At 33.7% G+C, this 7,962-nt stretch overlaps 1 pseudogene; it reads right to left on the bottom strand.

The window, feature by feature from the left end:
- Positions 1-4,411: 4,411 nt before the first annotated feature.
- On the bottom strand, positions 4,412-7,159 carry LOC115995472 (annotated as a pseudogene).
- Positions 7,160-7,962: the final 803 nt, after the last annotated feature.

The raw sequence follows: 7,962 nt of genomic DNA, 5'->3' as shown, positions 1-7,962 counted from the left end.
GGTTTTGTTTGTGAGCATGACAGATGTATGGTTAGGGATGTTTAATGCCATGTTGATTGCTAGATGTATGTTAGTGTGTGTGTATGAGTTAGATACAAGTATTGAGTGTGCCTTTAATAGGTTTAAGATATAAGACACAATTATGGGAAGCCAACCTTAGGGTTAGGTGGTTTTGGGTGTCTAACACCTTCCCAAGACCGTACCTTAACTTTGAACCCATATCTCTGGTAATAAGATTAAAAGGTCCTTTCTTGAAAGGACGTTATATATATAGTACCTAGACCATTGCAAAAAGTAGGTGGTGACTCCATTTCGACACCCCCTTGCATCCATAGGCATGCATTCACATGTGCATGCATTTGTCTTGTGCTTTGATGATGGATATGGACATGCTTGGTTGAATGACATGTTTTAATGTTGGGATACCTATAACATGCTTGTTTGATTCTAACATGCCTATGTTTCTGCCCTTGTGATATCTTGTTTATTTGCTACCTTGGATGGGATAATATGATATGCATGATAGATGTATGCTAGGCTTGATATGAGTTGCCATGATAAATGTATGTTAGGGTTTTGGGATGATTGATATCATGTTGTATGCTTAAATGTATGTTAATGTGTGTGAGTTTAGTATGTGTTGTGTAGATAACACCCCAGGACTCAAATCAATAACAGTGAATAAGCAAAAATTACATAACAAGCACATACAAAGAACACAAAAATTTACATGTTTCAACAAGCTGCTTACCTCCACGGCGACAACGAAGAAATTTCAATATAAAAATAGGAAGATACAATAGTGCACAAGAACACTCTCAAGAAACCCAAATCTCAATTGCACCCTAACACTCTTTCACAGAAACAATAAGAATAGAAGCTGGCTACCTCTCTTTTTCTCTTATGCGGTTGCACTTACTAGGTTAATAGAATTCTTGATCTCTCTATCCTGTACAACACAATACTAATATATATATATATATTTATATGTCATAGGTCGGCAACACTAGGAGTTACATTCCTAGTTGTATTTGGTCATACTTGACCGACTTACAAGCAATGGGCCTTATGGGCTTCAGTGGCAATTCAAGCCACAAATTGAACCCATGTCAACAATATGCAATATTGAACATGCCTTTAATGAGATTAAGATGTAAGACACAATGAGTGGAAGCCGACCCACAAGTCGAGTAAGGTTGGGTACCTAACACATTCTCATCCCCATACCTAAACTCCAAACCTATAATTTGGTAGTAAGATCAATCCTTCCATGAAAGAGCGCTATATACATGGTTCTTAGGTCATAAAACTAGGTGGTGACACCATTATCTTTTCTCTGCCCCAGTCCACTCGGCTGAGTCGTACTCCCCCCCAAAAGGTGCATTGCCCCCACACCCACGGGGCGTGAAAAGCCATAAAAGATTTGAGTATGTCTTCTTCATCACCAATTGGTTTTTAAGTGGAATGACACAACTCATGGTCTGAAAAAGTGGTATCAAAGCCAAGGTCATGGATTTGAGTCACGGGAGTGTCATTGTGAGAGAGGGATTGATGAAGGGACCAAAATTTGACTCCCTACAACCGCTCTAAAAAAAGCCTGTGGGGTGATATCTAATGCCATAAAAGATATAAATGTATCTTCCTCATCACCAATTGGTTTTGAAGTGGAATAGCACAGCTCACGGTACAACATTAATGAATAGTGTTATCCTTGGAAGAATTAAACTATGCTTTTCCATGGTGTGTTGTAATAAAGAAGATTCATCTATAACAATGTTCTCCTCCTTTGATTTTTAGGGGAAAAAATATTTGGGACATTATGAATTTATGGTCTTATCAAACAACAATTTCAACTACATCCTTATTAATATATGCATGTTTGAGTTTGGATGAATCGTATAAATCTTGAATTTTTAACTATAAGGGCTAACACAATTGGGGAATCACTCCTCTTGAAATAGTTATTACTAATCTGAATTCTTTTTCTCCCTCTTGTATACCAAAACTAACTTTTGGAAAAAGTATAAAATAATAATAATAATGTCAATTTTATAGAGTTAATAATGTATTTAACCCATGTTATTTGTTGCCAAGAGTCTCATCTCCCTATTCAATAACCAAGATTCGAATGCCCCATCATCCTCATTTGGTATAACTCTTTTTTTTTTTTTCATTTTTTCTTTTTTTCTTTTTATTGTGTAGGTTATATCAAATCCTATAAATTCAAGTGTTTTTGTACTTGAGAGTTTTTCCCCCTTCTAACATGGGAATTTGGAAGGAGAAGAGAAAAAAGAGATCAGTTGTCTCTCTTTTTTTGTCAAGATATTGTAAATAAATAATTGAAGGAGGAACAAAAAAATAAGCTTACACCCTCGCCCTTTAAATGCTTCCTGCTTAATGGTATTAAACTTCAAGAGTTTAAAATAATGCTTCAAATCCTCTCGAATTGTTCCTCTCTTTTTTAAAAGAACATCTTTAATGTTTATAAGTTTAAATCACAAAATTAATATTTTAACATTTTCTATGTAAAAGTAAATGGTAATTGTCATTATTACAAAAATATTGTTAATGGTATGGATTGGCGAGGTAAAAGAGAGGCCAGTGGGATTTGAACCCTAATACCCAGACACCACAGGAGTTGTTGGATCACTACAGTATCTCTCAAATCCATAATAGTATGATTGTCTAATTCTTGTGGCCGCATTTGTGTCTAACTCTCGTTATTGCCATGCTACATTAGTGATCTCAGATAATGCAACCTCCAGAGCAATTACTTTCGGGTTTACTGACCTTGTACAAGACCTGCATTAACAAAACAAATGAAATACCTGAAAATGTGGAAGGAAGGCAAGAGAGTACTACAGCAAAAGAGATCTTGAGCAGATAAAAGCAATGATATGATAAAGACTCCAAAATATACCAGCTTCCTTCAATAAATGTCTAGCACTATATCCACCGAGAAGTAAACAGATTCAAGCAACCAAAAAGTAAAATATCTTGTACGACATTTGTAATAACAATTATTATGAGCAAATGGATTTTGGTTTGGGGTTTACTACTTTACTTTGTAAAGATTCTAAAGATTAACATATGTAGTATACTTGAAGTTTGTAAAAATTTTCGTGGTAAAAACCATATTAAGTATTAAAATTTTATTATGGTTGTGTTTTTATATTGAACTATTAAATATATAATTATGGTAATCATTAATTTATACTTATTATGGCTATATTTGTATGTAAAATTATACCTATTCTACTCAGTTTGTCCCAATTTGTTAGGCTTTTTTAGAAAATCTAATTTTTAACAGGATGTCATTTAATATATTGTCTTTTGCATGAAAAGGTATGTGTACCACAATCCTTAATTTAAATTTTAGCGAAAAATGGGTATTGATTTTTTAAAATAAAGTGAGAGTATATTTAAAATTTTATTTATTAATTTTTCAAGGCCTTGTAACTGAATTGGCACCTCTCAATGCACAAAGTGCTTGGGGGTCTAGGAGGGAAAAGGTTCGAGCTACAGGGTTAGCAGCATGATGTAATTATTTCTCAAAAAAAAAAATGACTTTATTTTGGGACATCTCAAAATGAAATAAAAGTCTAACAATTTGGAATAGAATGAGTATTATTTAAAGAAAATATGATATGTCTAGATTTTAATTGAAAGTTTATATATAGAATAGAAGTTAAATTAAAATATCTTAGAATATTGATCTGTAAAATTTCGGGGCCTCTAAAGTTTACATGGTAATATATCACAAGGTCAACCAAAAGTAAAAAAGATTTCACATCTTTGACTCAAATAACATTTATGTTTGAATAGAGAGAATTTCCTCCTAATTCAGCTATTTTTAGTTGAACTTTTGTATTCAAAATTGTGAGAAACTATGTGCAAGGTTGTCAAAATCGGGATCCTACGTAGGATCGTGGGAGGTAGGTAAGATCGTGGATCGTAGGATCGAATCGTGGATCGTAAGATCCTACCTATTTTCAGATTTTAAGCAAAAATCCTATTGATAATGACTTTGTATGTTATATAATCACTTAAAATATGAATCCATCCATTAAAAAAAAAAATTGTATCATAAAATGTAATTTACACGCACTACATTGTTCTTATGTTATTCTAACGAAACAAAATATATTTAACTTTTGACATAATATATCTAAAAAGTTCAATACATGTTTAATTAGCAACTAAGTACCAAAATATTATCTAAACATATGGAAATTTTTTTCCAAATTCTAAGTTCCAAATCCAAAATAAGTTAGGCTAGTTAGCATATAAAAACTAGCTAACTACAAATTTACAATATGTAATTCAAAAAGAGAATTTTCAATCTAAGGTAAACTAGCTAATTACAAATATAAAATCCAAAAGAGAATTCTCATTCTAAAGTTCTTCTAATCTAGTCACTATCATTGTCATATCTCATTTCATCATCTATATCCTTCCTAGTATCAACATCCATGGCGTAATCATCGAAATCCCTAACTCTCTCAAATCCAGGTGGGGGCCGATCACTATCATCATTATTAGAACCATCATCATTCGCATGAAATTCATCACTAACATCATGAACTAGCACACTTTTTCCTTTGGCAGCAACTCTTGAAACCTCATCATCACCTAACATTGATAACCAAAATATACAAATTTTTTTGATAAGTAAAGTATACAAATATAAATTAGTGATTAGTGGTCACACATTCAAACTATACATTGATAACTTGTATAAATATTAGCTATAAAGGAAGGCTTTAAAGTTATAAATTAATACCTTCATTGTCTTCATCAAAATCTGCACTATCATCTTCTGAATCTACAAAATCTGCTGCTAACCACTCATCATCAAAAGACAAATTCTCCAAACCAATTTCTTCTTTTGTACTCAATGGTTTAGCTCTTTTCTGTTTTATCTTCAAGTTGTACATAACGAAGACCAAGTCATTCATTTTTTTCTGGTGTAAGCGATTTCTCCTTTTTGAATGTACCTATAGTTGTAATAATTTTAATTGAGAATTCTCAAACACAGGGGAGGGGGGAAGAAACAAACTTTTACTAAGAAAGAAAATGGAAAACCATCTTGTCATAATATACCAAAGTCATTTGGTCTTACCATTTCAAACGCACTCCAATTTCTTTCACAACCAGATAAGCTACATGTTAAGCTCAATATTCTTATAGCAAATTTTTTCAATTCAGGACAGTCATCTCCATATGAGTCCCACCACTCAGCTGATACATATATGAATTATAATATCTTAGTCTTAAGAATAAAATTTACAACTAATAAAGATGAATTTGAATGTAAAACAAAAAACAAAAAACCAAAAACAAAATTGTTACCTGGCTGTTTAGTATCTCTGGCTAGTATGGCAGCTTCAATACCAAAGAGTCCCTTTGCTTGTTTGAATTTTTCAAGTTGCATATCTATCTTTTTCCTATCACTAACTTCTGGAACCATTCGTTGAAGACACGTATATAGTCCTTATTTAATATCTGAACCCGAATCAAAAGAAGGATCATAATGAATAGAAGGGTTCAAATAGTAGCCCACAGCATGCAAAGGCCTATGAAGTTGCATTTCCCATCGATCATCAATAATATCCCATATCTCTTTGTAACTACAATTTAAAACAGTGGATATTATATTAAAAAAAAAGACTATATATTTAATAAGCTAATGAATTAAAAACAAATGTAAATTTAAGGAAGATATAAATAAAATGGTTACCTCTTTTGAACATTATTGAAATTTTTCTGTATTTCTTCTTTTGCTTTCCATTTCTTGATAAATGAATCCCATTGGAGGTGTATCAGAATCAACCATGCGAAGTACCTTTAAAAGGGGTATTGCAACCTTCAAGCATTTGACAACAAGTTGCCAAAAGCCATTGTTATCCATAACTATGGCATGAATTCTTTTCCCTTCTTTTGTTTTTGCAAATTTACTACACCTCCATTGTTCAGAAGAAAACATTGTCATCAATTCTCCTTTGAACTCATTAAGGCATGACAATGTCAAATATGATGTTGCAAATCTAGTGGCAGCAGGTCTAATCAATTCCCTCCCTTTAGTGAAATCCCTCAACCAATTTAAAAGCATAGCTCTAGAATATATGAACATTGTAATCTTCTTCCCCTTTGCAATTATGTACTTATGGTCCTTAATCTTTTTTTCAAATTCCTCAAGCATCAAATCCAAACAATGGGCAGCACATGGAGTCCAAAACAAGCACTTTCTCTTCTGCATCAACATCTCTCCAGCTAGTTTGTAGTTAGCAGCATTGTCAGTCACCAATTGCACAACATTCTCCTCTCCAACCCTATCAACAACTTCATCTAACATTTGACAAACTTTTTCAGCTGTTTTAGATATGTTAGATGTGTCTATAGAGTATAGGAAAATGGTTCCTTTGGGACTATTCACCAAAAAATTACAAATGGATCTCCTTTTCTTATCAGACCAGCCATCAGACATAATTGAACAACCTGTTTTTTTCCATTCAACCTTATATTCTTCAAGCATTTGTTGTGTAAAATCTACCTCTTTCTTCAAGCATGTCTCCCTAATCTCATGATAGGAAGGAGGCTTGAGGCCAATCCCAAATCTTGAAATCATATCAATCATTTGCAGAAACTTCGGATTTTTGACACAATTAAAAGGGATGGCACTAGTGTAGAAGAATCTAGCAATTTGTTGGATCACTAGATCACGTTCTCCTTTTTTAAACACACGATTCATTGTTACTTGCTTTTTTTTTTAACAAACTTATCCATGGAGCCTATGTGTTTGCCCCTCCCTTTTGATGAATGTAGTTGTTGTACTTCAACTATTTCATCATCACTGCCATCATCCTCTTCTTCTATAGTATACCACCTTTTCTTTTTTTATAGATGCTTCAGATTGGGCATACAAAAGAGCCACAAATTTTTCCCTCACCTTTTCTGGCACACTAGGACAAGCTGAAACATTTTTCCTAGTCCCAGCTAAATGATGCTTCAGCCTATATATACCCCCACTATGAATTTCTTTGCAATAATTACATTGAACTTGCCTTGAACCTACTTCAACACCATGTTCCCATCCCAAGTCAGACCTATTTCCTGGTGCATTTTTTCGCTTAATTTTCATTCTAGCCAAATTAGACATTGTATATTTGTACTAGAGGTGTAAAAAAAGACACCAAGATACAGAGCATGCTCAAAAAAATCACACAGAAAATTCATCAAACAGGTTATGTGCAATTCTAAACTACTAATTGTGTTTACTAATATTTCTCAAAGAATCAAATACTAAAGATCCTATTTCATAATTTTTCAAATTTTACTTAATTTAGTTAACAAAATAGAAAAATAAAAACATAAACACAACACAACACAACAATTTGGAATCAAGCTATCAAAGTACAAATAAATGATAAACTACTAACTTAATAAGTACTAACTACCAAAAAAGATTACCAGAAAGCTTAAAGGCAGCAATGGCTCACAGCAACATCATTGAGAGGGCTGAGAGGTGCTGGGTTTTTGACAGAGGATTGAGGAGGCGCGGGACTGAGGTGCTGCCGCTGAATGTTTCTAAATGTTTCTAAATACTTAAGAAAGCTTGAAAGCAGCGATGGCTCACCATTGAGAGGGCTGAGAGGTGCTAGGTTTTTGATAGGGGACTGTGGAGGCGCGAGACAGAGCTACTGCGTGTTGGTGCTTTTGACAGAGGATTGAGGAGGCGTGGGACTGAGGTGCTGGTTTTGAATGTTTCTAAATGTTTCTAAATACTTAAGAAAGCTTGAAAGCAACAATAGCTCACCATTGAGAGGGCTAAGAGGTGCTGGGTTTTTGACAGGGGACTGTGGAGGCGCGCGGGACAGAGCTGGTGCGTGCTGACTGCTGAAGCTTTAAGTGTTTCTAAAATATTTAGGTTTTGTTTTTGAAAACTTAACTTAAGTAGTATAG

The sequence above is a fragment of the Quercus lobata genome, chromosome 1 (assembly GCF_001633185.2).
Source record: "Quercus lobata isolate SW786 chromosome 1, ValleyOak3.0 Primary Assembly, whole genome shotgun sequence".
NCBI lineage: Eukaryota > Viridiplantae > Streptophyta > Magnoliopsida > Fagales > Fagaceae > Quercus > Quercus lobata.
Note: the sequence above shows the minus strand (reverse complement) of the source record. Positions and strands in the feature narration are given on the sequence as shown.